The 15,782-nt window shown below is 39.0% G+C and overlaps 1 protein-coding gene across 8 annotated transcripts in view; it reads left to right on the forward strand.

Moving 5' to 3' along the window:
* The window catches only part of CNOT4 (CCR4-NOT transcription complex subunit 4), an 85,271-nt gene that overhangs the window by 20,273 nt on the left and 49,216 nt on the right, over window positions 1-15,782 (forward strand). The gene's annotated exons all lie outside the window — the stretch shown is intronic.

Here is a 15,782-nt window from a genome sequence, read left to right on the forward strand (position 1 = left end):
CACAATAAGCAAAGCTTTTTGGTTGTCTCTCAGAGTGGAGAAACTTGGAGCCAATATAAAGGTACAGTCTGAAAAGTTCCTTTCCTAATTTGAGACACTAACATCTTTGGCCCCAAACAAAAAACCCTCACACTGTTACTAGTGGAAGACAGCTGTCTGTCTTCTTGTGCTTCTTTCCATAGGGTGGAAAAGGGCAGTGATTATCAAGCCAAGGATTTTCAGAGGGAGGTACAGCTTTTCAGAGAAGTCATGATGGCATATTAGGTTTTTGGTTTGTGGGTGGGTGAGTTTTTTTCCACCACTCTGCATGCTTTTTTTTTTTTGATGCTTCCACAGTCTTTAATCATGCTAGCTTGGAAGGTGTGAAACCTTAATGCAGTAAACTACCTTTTGCAAAGGCAAGGTTCTCAACTTCTATGGAAGGCTGCAAGGCAAACTTATTCAGCGTGATTTGTAGAAAGGTAAGAAATATTTTACAGAGTGCATTCAGATTTTACTGAGATCTAAACATTCAGCCTTCTAACTCTATTTGCATCAGTCTCTAATACAATTAACAAATGAGTTACAGATTTTCCAGGAGTAGAACATACTTGCTAATAAACTCTGAAAGTTGGCTCTGGATATAAGGGCTGTGGCACCTGACATTGGTATGAGATTTCTGTTGCAGTTTCAAACATTAATTGCTTCAATAGCAGCCTAGTCATTCAATGACCATAGAGAATAGGTTCTCCTTACAAGCAAATAGTTTTCCTCCTTTGCTCGTGAAATCTTGTTTAGCCCTGCCTCAGGGAAAACCCATGTAAGGTAGAGTGCTACTACAGTCATCTCAGCTTTGTTGTTAGCACCAGCCCTCTGAATCCCCTTCTGCAAGACAGGGTCTGTAGACATAAGTATGATGTCTACTTTGTCTAATGCAGTGGTTGAGCACAACAGACCTTGTTTAGAAGTGACTGATTTTTTCTGTAAAACTGTGCAAACAACCTACAACTCATGGTAATATGCCTGACTTGCAAGGTTGAATGTTGCTATTTTGCAGTATAGGTGCATTGTGGGAGGGCAAGGAAAAGACCTCACCTTGATGTGAGGTGCTGTTTAGCTGATGGGGCTAACTGCAGCCTCTTAAATGTTAAAACAAAATTCTTGTATACTGACTTCCCTGTTGGAGAAATTCTGTGATATTTCTCTACGGGATTTTCTTGTAAATGAAAAGTTTTGGAATGCATTGAATTAGTTCTTAGAGTTGTGGCTCTGGGCTGTGATTGGTGGTTTTTCTTCCCAAGGAACTGATTTAGGCTTTTCTCAAATTCCTGTGATATGACCAGATTTGTAAAGATGATCAGATGTTTGTGTGCTGGCTGTGTGAATGGCTTTCTAGAGACTTACCTCTAATTCCTGGTTGTTATTGTTATTTGGTCATCTCCAGAAAAAGTGAAGAATTTCTTCACACTTTGTCATAGCGATACTGACCTCTCTGGGATGCTTGCTTTTGCTGAGGACAGGCTTTCTCTGAACCTGCTCAGGCTGCATGTGACGATTGTTTATGCCTACTGATGCTGGTTGGAGGATGTACTCTGTACTTCCGCCATCCTTTCCATAACAGCAGAACTGCTATAAAGTCTTTTCTGTGACTTTTTGGTCTATTGTAGAGTCTTCCCCATGCCTTGGATCCTAAAGATTTGGATAGTCTATTTTAATCCATGGCAGTCTGCTTCCTATATTTTGTACCTATGAGGGCAGAATACAGTGAGGGCAAGCTTGCTCTGGCAGTTAACCAGAGGGATCACTGGGATACAGGCTCTTGTAACTTGGCTGTGATTTACTTTATTGTACCTATAGCATTACTATAAAGTCCAGCCTGAAATTATTGGCAGAAGTGGGCTTGAACTCAATCTGAACAAATACATGATTAACTGATTTTCTTCACAGAAACCTTATCCAAAGCAAAGTGAAAATGTGTGGATTCAAACTCCTGAGTATATTGTCCAGCTGAGAGGATACAAGCAGAAAATGTTTGAGGATGATCTTTCTCCACCTAGTAGGAGTCTTGATGTGATAAGATTTGCTACCAGGTGATAAACAGGGACCCTCCCAGAGGCTGCTCAAACTGGGCTTATGTAGCCTCTCTTGTTTCTCCCTTCGCATTTCCTACGTAGCAGTGCCTGTAATTCTTTGCAACTCTGAGCTCTGTGTATTTTGATACAGAAGAAGACTTCAGTCACTCTTTAGATTAAAACTGTGCTCTCTCTGCTGTTGAAAGCCATTTGCTAACAAGAAGGGACAGCACCAGTGTGTAAAACATGAGAGAGTCCTCCTAACCAGGCCATGAAATCTACTGACTGCAGATCTGTTGCTGCTTTTTTCTTCAAATGGTTAAGATTTCAGTTGTAGCTGCCACTACAGATTATGTATTAAGTTGTAGTACATTAGGAGGTCTGAGATGCTTGGACGTGGTTGAGATATGACTGAGTCAAGAAACAAAGTTTTGTTCATAATAACAAGTAAACAAAACAAAAATAGTATGGATGCAAACAGCTTGTTCCAAGTGATATTAGCAGTAGGTAGGTTAGTCTTTTCTGTGAATGCTGAAGCTTTGGAGCTGAGTTATAGCTTTTTTATTTTATTTTTATTTTATATTTATATATATAAAAAGTAACATATATAAAGGTGAATGTATACGTATTCCATGTTTGTCTCTTATTCTACTTGTGTACCCACAGTACCCTTTCTCCAGTGGGTTGATTGTTCCTTATGATACATTTGGTAATTCTTGTTATTCCTTCTGTACTTGCTAGTTCTTTCTGCATGTGGGGAGAGGAAAGCAGAGTTATTCTGAGTACAGGATGCAGGTGTGCTGTACACTTCTACAGTGATGATGTTCGGTGCTTTTTTCGTAATAATTCCTTGTATTTAGTTTGGCTTTTGACTGTGACTGATTACTTGAGCTGATGTTACAAGAGATACAACAGCTCAGAGAACTGGTTCCTTAAAATTACTAGGTAGATTGGCGCAGCATTGTGCTCATTTAGAAGTCGTTTTTTCTTGGTTGCATCATTTGGCATTTAGCAACAATGTATTTCATATTATTTTATCACTCTTCAGTCTCATGAGATCCTTCAAATTTCTGTGCTGGTCTTAAACGGTAAGTCTTTTGGTGTAGTAACTTTTGTCCACTTCCTCCTTGCTTTCTTTTTCAGATTGCTAATAAATAGAATGACTTATGTCTGTGATGTCAGAGAATCGTGTAGAGCTCCCATGGTTGACTTCCCTTGTTCCTTCTTTTGTTTCCAAGTTTTTAAAATCAATTCTTAATCCATGACAGGACAGACACTTCTGACGGCAGTTTAGTTTCTTTAGAGAGCTCAGCAGAACCCTATTGAAAGCCGCCTTGAAATTTAAGGAGAAAACAAAATTGTTCTGGTGCACATGATGTGTGACTTTCCTCAAAAAATTATTTATGGGGGGTGACTTGTCTCTTCACGAACAGTTGGATATTTTTTCTCTTTTTGTTTTGACTGCCTGATAACTCTAGCTCTAACTAGTGTGGTCATAGGACTTGATTATAGACAAAATCTTAAAAGCTGCAGGCTTTGTGGTATTTGTTCACACCTGTAGAATCTATGTTTCTGTTTATGAATGGATGCTTCTTTGGATGGTTAATACCTGGCTGGAAGCTGAAATTATGTGCAGTACTGAAACTACCAGTGTACCTCTGACTCTGTAAACCCAATGGGAGAAGAGGCAAAGAAATTCAATCTGCTTATTTTCTCTAAAGTATCTTAATGCTTTTCTAAGCAAAACATGTCCTTTCAGTAAAGGACAAGTATGCAAAGTCCCTTCTAAAATGTTTTTACTATCAATTCCTGTTCTTAAAAATCTGCTACTACAGCTACCTGTTAAAAAGCATCTGTGTAAACTCATTAGCGAAAGTTTTGAAGTACAGGCTCAGCAGGTAAGAACTGTGCTCCTCCCCAGCTGCCTGATCAACATGTACAACTGACCAGACTCTGAAAGTAAACGTGCAAAAAACTTGTAAGCTAAACTTGTAGAGACAAACTCTTAAGCAGAATGGCTTTAAAAATAAATATGGACTAGAATTTGTAGCTCTTTTGCATAAAATGTTTGTGAAAAGATTTATCCTTTACCCCACTGAAATTTGATTCAAAATAGTCTGATGAAGCATTTATTACATTTGGTTTTATAAATTTGCACTACTTATTTGTAACAAGTACAGCTTGTATTGAAAAAAGTTACCAGATGAAGAATGAATGTGCAGGTATTGAGGGGAAAACTTTTGCCAATTTTTCAGACCACATATATTAACACATTGGGGCTTTTACAATTATATTCTAATCAACAGAGGCAAAAAATCCCAGTTCTAGACTACTACTTAATATGTTCAAGATTTTTGTAATATTTAATGACTGGGAATAGCAATTCATGTGTCAGCGTTCTGTGACTGCTTGTCACTGTCTTTCCCAGACTGTGTGTTTTCCTTGAAAATTCAAAATGCAACTTCATTAACTTTGGCTTGATGCTCCTAAAGAAGAAGTTCTGGCTTTGTTTTTCATGTACCAAGTCAGGAACACTTTGAACGAGGGGATCTGTTTGTCAGGAATAAAGCTACAGTCTGGAGAATCAGAAATTGAGATCTTTGTAAAGCATCCATGTAATTCCAGAGTTAAATGAAGATCAAGAATTACTGTGGTTTATTTTTTCATCAGTTAAGGTTAAACTTAAAGTACAAGCTACTGCTAGATCCAAGGGGAGGCATTGACATAGGTGCTTCACAGTTTCTGACCAGGGAAGTGATGAAGAGGTAGTTTGTGTTTTCTTTTACTTATATAAGAATAAGCAGGCATGTTCAATCTAGTGCCATATGTGGCTGTTGATTTGTTAATCAATGTGTCATACAGCATAGTTCATGCCAGTCCTCTAATCTCTGGCATCAGCTACCAGTGAGTTTCAAGATAGAGTTGTGGGCACTGAGGAGTGCACGGACTTGGACAAAGAGTTTTTATTCTTCTGAGCTCAATGCTTTGCATTATTACTTGATTAGCAGAAGCACTCAAGCTGGAATCACTGCTCATCCAGAACCTATAGATGAGCTGTGTAAGGCTTTCTCTGTGCAGATTTCTCGGTCTTAGACTTGTTTTGGTGCTTCTCTCCCCTCCAACCCAACTAAAAAGTCCTTATTCTTTCATGGATTATGGAAAAAACATGGGAGACCTAATACTGTTGTTGCTAAGAAGACAATAATTAAGCTGATTTTATGTTCATGTTTGCTGTTTAAAATGGCTTGAAAAGCACGTAATAGGTCTCTCACTCTAATACTTAAAGGTCAAGTTATCCTTTCATTCTATTTTGAAAATGTTGAACAACTGCAGGAGTTGAAGCCTAGAATAAATACACCTTAATTGAGAAAGTGGGGAGGAAACAAATCAGCATCAAGTAATCATCCATTTTCCGAAGGTGGTTTTAAACAAATTTTAAACACCTATATACAGAGCTTTGAGAATTATTTAAAATGTGTTTGCTGACAGATTTTTCTGGTGTCTTAGTTTCTGCTTTACTAATTTCAGGGATGCTACTGAAGGGAACTGAGAGGTTGTTGCTAACGCTGGCCGAATCTCCCATTCCCTAGATCTGAAGTGTATTCAGCTGTGTTATTAAGCTTCAGAGTGAATAATTCTTAGTTTTATTAATGTCTTTGGTACACAGAGAACAGGGGTTACCTAGTACATTCGCTTTTGCTCTTTCTGTTCAAGAAAAGCATCTCAAGCCATCTGTGGAATGAAGAACAATATTCAAGGGGGCTCTCAGCTAGAGGCAAGGCAAGTGGGGTGCTAAGTCCCCCTTGCTTATGCATAAACACAAAATTTGCTACTTGCCATGTGTGTCGTCTGAGGGCTTTTTAATAGTACTAAAATGTGGCTGATATAGGGGTTTTTTTTTGTTATCACTTAATACTGCTGTGACAACTCAACAATTCATAAGGGAGAGATAAGTGGATTTGAAGGTTCCTGAGAAGGACTTAGCTGGTTAGAGACAAGAAGCCACGACCTGTGATAATAGTTGACACAGTGGTGTTAGGTCAAAGGTTGGACTCCATGATCCCAGAGGTCTCTTCCATCCTAGTTGATTCTGTGATCATCCAGTCTTCCATTTTATACCTGTTTTCTAGAAGTCATTCTGGGAATTCTTATGGGCTAAAGGAATAAGTGTTGTGTCCTTTAACAATGCATGGTGCTACAAATAAGAATGTGTATCCTGTTCGTGTGATCAGCTTTTATCCCCCCTTTCTGTGCTTCTTCCCTCCCCACCCCCAGCAGCTCTAGCTTTTAGTATTATTCCAAAGATAATTTTCAGAGAGCCTGTGTGAACTACTGGATACTGTTCCCCTAAGAGCAAAAGATGTGCTGCAATTTTTACCAATTAAGATCCTTGAACTTTTGATAAAAAAAATCCAAGAGAAAAATTTCATGTACAGCAAACCTTAGCTCCATGGCATTTTCCTTAGTTACACTTTCTGTGGAAGATACGGTTTCTTAACTGCTTCTTCAGGGCAAATACCAGATAATCCTTTTGCTATAGAGGAAGATATTTACTTATCAATGATAATTAAAAAAAAAAAATCTCTGGAGATCTGTTTGCAGGAGGTTTAACTGAATATTCTTTTGCCTTCGTTTGGAGTAGCAAAGTAAATATTAATTTCTGGATAAGAAAACTGGTTACGATGGTTTTGCACAGGATAGTACTACTGTTGTAATTACTGAGTACAGCCTGTGACAGGCAAGCTAAGACTTCTAAAGATGCTGCAGTGATGTGTTCATGGCCGCACCACGAAAATGCAAATAAGAGTTTTTTTTAATGTAAAAGCTGAGCAGTCCTTTAATGTAAGCTTAAAAAAACCCTGCATATGCTTCTTTCTGAGCATACTGCGTTGATGGTGCTCTGTGTTAGATTGTACTTCAGTGATGGTATGACTCTTGTTCTTCGGGCATCCTTTCGGATCAGACCAGTTGTAATATTAAGTGTATGTGAAGTTATGCAGCTGGAGCAGCAGGTCAAAAGTAAGTACTTCTGGTAAATTACCCAGAAGGTGATCGCTGCTGGCAGGATGTTGCAAACTGGGTTATATTCAAATACAGTCTTGCAACCTCAAGTGAGGTGGTTTTTTTTCTGTGTGTGAGAGAATTTCTGGGTCGTCTCTCTTTAAAGGCTGTGGAACTCTTCAGAGCCGAGCTGTTCTTTATAATTGGATCTGGAAATATTGGCCATTATTATTAAGTGTGAATCTAATACAAGCTGGCACAAGAAGTTTTCATTACAGAATGGCATGTTCTTACCTCCCTTCTTCAGTGAAGAAAGAAAGACTGATAAAAACTCCAGTTGCTGGAAGCCTGGAGCAAACGCTGGTTTTCTGTTATGGATGAAGGCATCCTAGGAAAATGTGAATAGGCTGAATGGCACCAGGGAGACTGATGGAAAGTGGGAGATGGTGAGAGGACTGCCTAGGAGACAGGCAGAGTGCTGAGCTATGTCATGGGAGAGGGCAAACAGCCTGAACTGCTCTGCAAAGGGAAAGGGTAGCACTGGTGTGGTGACTTGGGCAGCATGTTGTGTTTTTTGGGTTGTGGGGGTTGGGTTTTTTTAAAGTTTTAAATTGGTCTGTAGATCATCTCTCAAATTAAGTTTCTTTGCTCAACTCCCCTGTCAAAATTAGTTTGTCAGGTGTTATAATGTAAGTCGTCTTCTTAGTGATCTTTGTCACTTAAGTTAGCATTTCCTCTAGAAGTCAACATTCAATGTATAATCAATATACATTGACTGATACTAGGACTGAGTTCTAGCATTAATTATGCTAGTAGAGTTCACTATCTGAACAACTGGAATCTGTTTACCTTCTGTACCAACTTTTCTTAAAGGCACAGCCAGACCATGTCACTTTAATTTACTAGTTCAATGATGTGTTCACTTTCACTAGAGGAACCAATTCGCTTACAGGGAAGAAGCTTTTTTCTTTTTTTACCCTCAGGAAAGGAGAATGAGGATATGCTATACTGTTAACATTGCCACTTTTAGATAACTTAACTGGTTTCAAGTTTTGTGCTCATATGGCCTTAAATTATAAGTACATCTAAGTGTGTATGACTTTTGTACACTTTGCTAGTTTAAAAATTCCATGTAGACTTTTTTAAGAGGTTATTAAATGCACCAGTGATACTGGATTAAGAACCAAACCCTAAAAAATCAGAGGAACATATTAAATACTGAAACAGCAACAGCTTAAGTGTGGGTAATGCAGACTTTCTGCTGAGTTAGTTTAAAAAAAAAAAAGCTTTGTTTAGTTATAGATCAACATATATAGTATTTATCAATAGGAAAAAATACAGTTTGTAGTTGAAAAGTTAAAATCAGTTTAAATTGAGGGGAAGCTTAACTTGCAGTTTGTCTTAAAATCAGTGATTTTTAAGTCATAATGAGTAAAAGGCAGCAGAAGGATAAGAAATTAATAGCTAAGTGAGATGCTTCAGTTGCACAAAGTCATGATTCAGGGGGCTGCAACATGGAATAAGTTGAAGCTTAAAGCTGTTCCAGCCAGTGTCCCCAAATTTACTCAGGATAGCACCAATGAAACATCTGTGTCTCGGGTTTTTAATCTGCAGAGGTAAAAGCACTGGAAAAACTGGATGTTGGAAACTTCTGTGAAACAGATGGAAGCGCAGGTCAGTGGGATCGAGCTGCCACCACTCACCCGGCCTCTGTGCCTTGCTGTAGGGAGTTTGAGTGGCTCAACAGTGTTGGCCCCTTATGTTATAATTTTTAAAAAAACTCAGTCTGCTGCGCTGGTGCAGGGTACTCTGCGCTGGTGCTGAATGTGCTTTATTATGTTAGTGACTACCTTTACAATTGAATACCATCATATCACAAATTACTGCATGTATATGCATTAGCAAAGCTTTTAATCTCTTGTCACCTGTCTTCTACAAAGCACTTTGTTTTTCCAAAGTACTGTTCCAACTGTCTGATAGTGCTTCTGTGCTAGAATGTGAGTCTTCTATAATGAAATCAATATGCTAATCTTCAAACACAGAGAAAAGTGGTATATTAGGATGTGGAAAGAATAGTTTTCCAATGCTAGTAGTGCTTTACAGTTTTACAAAGAGGACAAGCATGTGTCTGAGTATGCATCACCTTACTAAGGACTAAATAGAACACAGCATTATGGAAAAATTGAACTATGGTACGCTGATGTGTAGGTATTCCAACTGCAGAATGAGTGTTTTGTGCTAGGGTGCTGCGTGAACAGAATAAACACTCTCCATTCCCCAGATAGCCTGTTTAATAGCTGCCTGTGGTTGCTGCATGATTGGCAAGCTGATCTATCTAGATCCTCTTTCTGACAGTGACTGGTAGCAGATGCTTTAAAGAAAAAGTACAAGAAATGGAGTAGCACCCTTTTTTCCCCAGTAGTGAGAGATTTAGGGAATTCAGGTTCAGATGGAACATATTTCATGTTTAACAGGAGCTGATGGATCTATTTTTTGACAAATTTTTTTTTCATGATACGTTATGGCTTTGCAACATTCTTTGACATGGATTTGTGGTATATAATTTGCTGTATACAAATCTATATAGGTATGGCTATTTTGTTTGTTTTGTTGCTGGAGCATCTCCTGCTTGCATCCTGAGGAGCTGGAAATAATCGTAGTGGAATATGTAAACCAATATTAGATGGTCACTGTCTGTGACATAGGCTTTTAAAATATTTAAACTAACAGTTGTATAGCCCACTTCTAATTCATTATCCAAATGCCTTTGGCATATCATGTCTATATATAGTGGTGGTATAGGTACAAAAATGAGATGAACACACGCAGAAAGAAAACAAGGAATACTAGTACTCAAGTTCTAATATGAATGAATGTGGGAAATTAATTTAGACAATTACAGGGCAATATTATGCTTTTAATTTCATTGAATGAGTTGACCTAGATGCTAGCATAGTGTTGTCATCTTGGATAATTGTGTCCAAAGCTTTATGTGCTTGTGGATGAATTTGTCAGAATCTTATTTGGCCTATTTTCTTTCTAAATAAAATTTAACACCTTGATTCTGTTCATGATTTGTAAGAAAGTAATTTATTTGAGTAAATAATCTCTTACTTGGCATTCATGTATTGCTGATAGTATATAGCTCTTTATGCATAAAAGCTCTGAGTCCTATAACAAGCCTATAGTGACCAATTGTTGGTTCAGTTTAAATGAGAGAAAAGCATCTTTTTGTGGTACGTAACTTTTTCTTTTGGCCACGTAACTATTTTGAAATAGTCTGTGTTCACACTGGGTTTATAAAGAATGATTAGTTCCCTTTTAATTTAGCAGGTGGCATCTGACTCTTCTGGTTTTGTTACTAAGGTGCCTTCGGGGCATTAGGTCAAAACTTACCTAGTGAATTCTTTGGCTGATTTTTTGCACTGTTACTGAATATGCTGCTCGAGCAGTTGCTACCACTAGGTGCTCATTTTTACGTCTTCACTGTGCTGGTGCAAGGTTCTGCATGACTGTGATGAACTGGATGGAGGATTGATTTAGGTAAAATATGACCTGGCAAAAATAGTTATGTGTTGGTCTTGTTGGTTCAAGTGACGGTACAACTGCTTATGCTGACAGAATTCAAAGTCTGAAACCATGAGTGAGCTTCCTAAGCATGTGCAGGGAGGCTTAAAGCAGAGGAGTCTCTGGAGACTTCAGTTTTGACCTCTTTGAGCTAAATAACTTGGGGATAATCCTAGTCAGTGTAACACTGTTTTTAGAAATACTGAGATGGCTGTCTGATTCCTGGTCATACTGTCTAAACATTCAGGACTTTGTCTACCTCTTACTTCTCTTACGCTTTGTACTGTGACCAAAATGTAGCTGCAGACCACAGACAGAATAAAAAACATTATTCCAGAGAGAAGGCATGAGAGGAAATGGACTGTGCAGTTACTGGGCATGATTTTGCAAGTAGTAGTACGGTTTGCTTTAAGTGTTCAGCGTGGTCAGGAAAAAGAAGTAGGAAGTGAACTTTCCCTCTGTCTAAAATGAAAATTAACTTGGGTGAATTCAAGAGCGTGCTCACTTGCCACTGAGGTGTCTTTGTTCTCAGTCAGTAACAGTGCCATAAAACTTAAAAAAGCATAGCCCGTTTTCAGCACTCCTGCTGTCTCCTATATCGATGTTGCTAACCAGTGATTGTAAAATATCACTGTATTTTCTTGTGAGTGAGGGGCTGGTGGGAGAAAGGGTTAGCTCTCTTATTGTAGTGCTCCAAAAAATGACAGGCGAGTAGAGGGTAACATGTCAAAGAGGTGGCCTGGGGAAGTTCCACAGATTCCTTCTTAATTGTGTAGGTGACTTAATTAAGACACAAGACTAGATGTTCTAATGACTAGATCATCCGTCCATGATTTGGGACACGCATAAGTGAACTTTCTCCCGTATGGGTTCTCTGTGCAACCCTGATTGACTAACTTGCTGGACCTCCCTCAGTTCTGCATGCTTGAAGTAAAAATGGGCTTTTCTCAGCAGGCTGCCTGTGAAAGGTTTTGATGTAAACCTTCCGGTGGTCACTGCTATGCAGTGAAGTGATAGCCTTTCTTACGTTCAGGGACCGAAGGAGATCAAAGTTGCTTTCCTTTCAGCAGAGTCACTAGCAGGAGGTGGTAGTCCAAGCGTGAGCCTCGAGCTGCTGTGCCAGCATGGAGAGCACTGTGCTGACAGAAATGGTGCTGTTCCCCTGATTCGAGGAAGGGATAACCCATTATAGCTGCTGCTCCTAGTCTGCTTGCCTTTCTGCCTGCAGCTTCTATGTCAGATCACTGCAGAGGTGAAGTGTGGAAAGGGAACTGACCCTTCGTCAGGGTGGGAACGGGGGTCTCAGGGGGCTGTCCTCCCCATGGCGTTGCACAGGCAGCATCCACAGTGCGATTTTGAGACTTCTCGGGGCTGATGAGTTTCAAAAGATAGAAGGCCATGAAAAAAAATATGAGTTTCTGTTTGCATAAGTTTAATGAGCCCGTACTGAGGGTTCGGTGCATAGACCCCGACCTGTTTCACTTCAAGTGTCAGGTATGTTTGAACTTTAAGTGAAACATTAGCTAACATATGTCTGGATTTTTTCCTTTGAGGCCCTAAGTCTCAAAATATTTTCTGGGATGCGAGTCCTTTACTCAGGTTTCTCATGACTAGATTTTGACAGCTTTTGACTGCGACACTTTTAGTGTCTTAAAGCAAGTAGAGAGGCTGGATTCAGCCCATCGTGTGAGGGGGAGAACGTGTCTGTATCCCCTGGAGCTAGCTGCCCTCCTGCAGGAGGACTTAAACTTTAAGGGACACGTTTACTAATATGAACTGTTAGCAAGTGGAGGTGTTCTGGTGTCTACTACAGGCAGATAAGGGGGGAGTGTGAGTCAAGTCTCAAATCGATGCACTTAAGGAAAAAAAATGGATAACAAGCTAGTTGCTTTTCCCCTGCCCTCTTTTTTTTTTTTTTTTTTTATGACCCCTTTTAAAATTAAATAGGGAAGATAAACTGCTGGAAGCTAAACTTGCTAACCTTGAGTGAAAAAGGGAAAGGCAATGTCTGCATCCCTAAATAGGCTGAAATCACTAGCTATATTAGAAGTAAAGTTGTGTTTAGGTGAGTACCCTCAAATAGTAGGATCTCTCTTTCCTGACTGCAAAATTTGGAGGATTTCATTAAGAGAAACAATTGTACAGTGAAGCTGATTAGATACAGCTGTCAAATCCACTAAGTAAGTACTTTTAAAAGTTAATGAAAAACTATCTTTTTCATTTTGTACATGTGTTTGGAAAAGAAAGGAACTCATTAGTTGTTATGGTGGAAGGGATAAGACACGCAACTATGTTTCTATATTTCTGTTATTACCTATTACAAATTCACTAAATCTAAAAGATGCTGCTGGACATTGTCCACCTCCGCTCCATCCCTGTGTGCATGAATGTTTTGGCAGAGTCTCCTGTAAACAGGATGTGGAGCTGTCGGAGCCCTGTTTGACTGCAGTTGTCGGCGTTTTGGAAAGTGTATGGACAAATTCTAGCTGCCTGTATTGCGTGTGTACACGTGCACAACCTTGCTCCTTTTCTTCTCCTGAGATGCTATTAATTTAATCTCTTTGAACTTGATCCCAAAGACCAAATACTCTGGATTAAACACAGCATGTAATGCTGCCTTTTGTATTTTGCCATTGCTGCATTACTTTTCCTGTGACGTTCATCTTGAATAGCCTTGGAGCTGACTAGTTATTCTGTGTTTCTTGGTAGGCTATATGAACAATGCATTAATGATGCCTTACTGTGCATGTTATTCTGGTTTTGAAAAAAACAAGCATTGTTTTCTGATGCAGAGTTGAGACACAGACCCTGGTATATAAACCCTTCTGAAATGGAGACATACTTCAGTGGAGAATCTCTAAATGTGATGCTCGAATGGTCTTTTCCCAAGTAAATAAATATTGTCTCTTACTTAGTTTCAAGAAACATGTCACGCAGCTGCTTTTTTACTCCTTGTTGTAAAATAACGGGCTGTTTGCTGACTGAAGCAAGCTATTGGTATTATTGCTAGCAGCTGCTGAACTCTTAGTGTTAACTTAAACAGCTCATAAATGTTAATCATGTTGCAGTTTTGGTAGAGGTTGTCTGCATATCCCAGAGGCATTAGCTAATATGTCACACTTTCTTCTCACATAACTGATGACATTTCTGAGCAGAGATTCCGAATAGTAACTTCATAATTCAGTGGATTTACTGTGGTGGCTGAATTTTCTTCAAAACTGCACTTTTAACTACAGCTTTACTAATACTAGTATAGCTTTATTTAGATGTATTTCAGTAGGCTCAAAGCTGCTGAGTGTGCGGTGGAATGAGCACACAGTCAAAGGGAATATGCTGTCTGCTTACTGACCTGTTGTTTAGAGATCTGTGACAAAGTCAAATCCAAATCTGAACTGAACAAAATCAGTTTATCCTGTGCTTTAGTTTAAACTCACTTTCATATTATAATGGTTTTGCTGCTCTACAAGTGTGAAAAGTTTACAGGAAATGTTAAGGGTTGTTGTAGAAATGTGTGTTAAGTTATCTGCATAATAAGCAATTAAATAATCTGCTGTGGCTTTTTACCAGTTCCTCCCACTCTTCAGCCAGTGGGAATGTGTTCTTAAAAACAAGACAAAGCTCCCAAACAAATCCTTTCCTTCCTTCAGGTCAGATTCTGCTAGTCTTCTCTGTAGAAGACACTGGTATGGTCCCAGAACCTGGTTTTGAGCCTGTTAAAATGATTGTAAATATAGCACTAATGAAAGCATAGATAATAAAGTTAAAGCTGCTTTATTATTGTAGGAGTTTAACTTCTTGATTGTAATCATTGTGAAGGTCAGAAAGAGGTTGTTGCTAGTACATGCTATATAGAGAAATTATGCTTATGGCATCTAAAAATCCCTTCTCTCAGCCTTACTTTTATGTGAGCATCCAGTGGAACGTTTTCTCTCTAGGGCAGTGGTATATGTTTACCAGAACTGCACTTTGTGCCTAAAGGCTACACTCCCTACCAAACTAGTCAAAATTGCGGTTAGTCTAGGCTTCTGTATCAGCCTGCGAACACAGGTTAACCTAACTACAACGTGGCTGTTCCTGTACAAAGTTATATACTCTATGCTGTGTATTTGGATGGTGCTTTGGTTATGTGCGTGTGTCTGCAGGATTCTCTCCTGGCTGTTCGCAGAGGAATTTCTGGCACTGAAGAGATGTGCAGGACAGGGACAAGTATTGTAGACTGATGCTAAACAGATCCTATCCTGTAAGGTGGGAGGTCCCAACTTAAGCTGGAACCTCTTAGGCTGTACAGGGTACACTTTATGCAAGGAAGTACGATTTAGAGTGTGGAAGGTCATAAACAGGACTGGTTTTTTTTTGTGGTTGTTAAAGTATCAAACCAAAGATACGTAAGGCTAACACTATGGCATACAGAAATCTGTGAGCAAGGGTTTGTTCTCAAAACTTTCAGTCATCTTATTTCCAAGGACAGGAGTAAATGTCACTCTTCTTCAAGTAGGTGGATGTGAGAATTTGTTTCTGGACTTGTTCCTAAAAGCCCAGAGAAAGATTGTATAGTACACAGTCTAGTAGTTTTTGGTTAGAAATGAAACAGAGAACTCTGGGAAAGTAGAGGGGACTCCAGATTGTGTGTCTGTGGTTAAATTATAATTGCATGACTGATGTTTTGGGAAAGGCATAATTGTAAAAAGAATTTTGGATTTTTAAAAAACTTTTGAGTTCACTTATTTGTAAAGAAGTGGTGTAGTTTGTTACAGATAGTATGACCATCCAACTATCAGTTCTGGTCACATCTTTTTCAGTGGGTTTCTAGTGGTTTGGGTTTTTTTCCCCTCTCCGAAAGGCCCGCCTAAAAATTCTACTGTTGCCCTTTAATTCTGTCTGATCTACATGCATGTCTCATGCAGCAGATCGAGACAGCTTGCTGAGATTAGATACAACCTCAAATATCCAGAGTGGTACTTAAATGAAAAAAAGAAGAAAAACCCCAAACTGATTGAATATCTCAGCGACAACTCTGTGTGCCTTGTTTTGAGTCTGAAAGTAACTTTCTTGTGCTGCCTTCTTAAACTGACAGAATAGAAGCATACTCAAATAACTGAGTTCAAGAAATGAGTTAATAAAATAGTGACCTGAATTTTCGTTCTCTTCAAAATTCTGATCCAG

Source organism: Nyctibius grandis, chromosome 5, assembly GCF_013368605.1.
Source record: "Nyctibius grandis isolate bNycGra1 chromosome 5, bNycGra1.pri, whole genome shotgun sequence".
NCBI lineage: Eukaryota > Metazoa > Chordata > Aves > Nyctibiiformes > Nyctibiidae > Nyctibius > Nyctibius grandis.